Source organism: Medicago sativa, chromosome 4 (assembly GCF_051527215.1).
Source record: "Medicago sativa cultivar Bolivia chromosome 4, Bolivia_mono, whole genome shotgun sequence".
In the NCBI taxonomy this organism is placed as follows: domain Eukaryota; kingdom Viridiplantae; phylum Streptophyta; class Magnoliopsida; order Fabales; family Fabaceae; genus Medicago; species Medicago sativa.
Window position 1 is genome coordinate 27,616,347 of NC_140752.1, and position 1,573 is coordinate 27,617,919.

Sequence of the window (1,573 nt, forward strand, 5' to 3'; positions counted from 1 at the left end):
AAACGCCCGAAAAACAACGACGATTTATTTTATTACTTAAACTTGGATTGAGACGGAATATTAAAATAATAAATATTCATTAATAACTTTTTTTTATTTTTCCTAATTCATTTCTTTATATAATAAATATTAGTCTTAAATGCCCTTTTGATCTCCCTATTTTAACTTAATCGGAATTTTGATCCTCCTATTTTACATTTTTTGGGTTTTTTAATCCCCACCAATTTTAATTTTTTGAGGAAAATCCCCACCAATTTTAATGATTTTTCACTGTCATTAATGACATGGCGGTCGATATAATAGGTTGATTAATTACTGGTTTATATTATGTGATACATTATGTTCTATTTTGTTATGTTATGCTTAATATTATGTTGAGAAACTTCATATGTTCAGAGCATGTATATATTTGTTCAAAAAATTGTATAATTATATGCATTATTGGTTCAGATTCTATAAGTTGAGCCAATAATTTAAGTGTTCGGTTTTTAAAATCTAAAACATGTTAACATACTGAAGTCAAGTGTGTTTGAAAACTGATGAATTGAGGATTTGGTACAGTTATAACCAGAAACATATATGCATGTTAATTTTCAGATTCTATAATCTGATAGTAAGACCTTGTTGTGGTCTACAATGCACCAAAGTTTTATGTGATCCACAACTTAAAAAAACTTTTATAAATTGGTGTGGTCGGTTCATTTTCATTATACACAAAACAATTAACATTTATCCGGTCGAAATGAACTCTAACCAACCTGTGGTTTACTACAACAAGGGGATACCCAATTAATTTAGGATAGTGTTGATGTTACACTGTCTGATTTGAATGATAAATTTGACCAAATTAATGGCCGTCTCAACCATGGTGACAACAAAAGGGTGTTGAAGTGTTGATTATCATCGTTTGTCCGTCGATTTAGATGGATGTATTTGGTTCAACTACATGAAACTTCATAATGACGGAGATGTGAGAACAATGTTCTATATATTTGTTTAATATTGTTCCAAGGGACCGATCGAGATAGACATGACTTTGTTGAGATGCTATTCGGGCAAGCTTGATTCGTCCTAGTACATACGAAGAAATCAGGGCATGTATGGATGAACCCGATGTAGAAACTAGCTTGATTCTTCCATGATGATCTTGTTTGTGTTTAATTTATGTTGCTATATACCGCTAATGTTGAATTTATGTTGTTCCTATTGTTGTAGTTCAATTATGTTATTGTTGATGTAGAATATTGTTTAATGGAAAGTCTCTTGATCTTCTATGTTTCGAAAGCTTTCGGATTCTATAATCCCAAAACAGCAAATACGTGGTTAGGATTAAAGAATTCGAACGGGATAAAATGAAAAAATTTTAGGACATTCCAGAAGGATGAGAAAAGATTTCACCCTTATTAAATACCCCTTATGTTATGTCTCATTGGTTAATAGGACGAATTAGAACATCCACATTGGTAGGGTCTTTACCATTTAAGACCCGATACCTAATAGGTATCCCCAACATGAAAAGAAAAAAAAAATTAGGGGTCTCTTAAGATCCAGGGTCTAACTTAAGACCCCAATC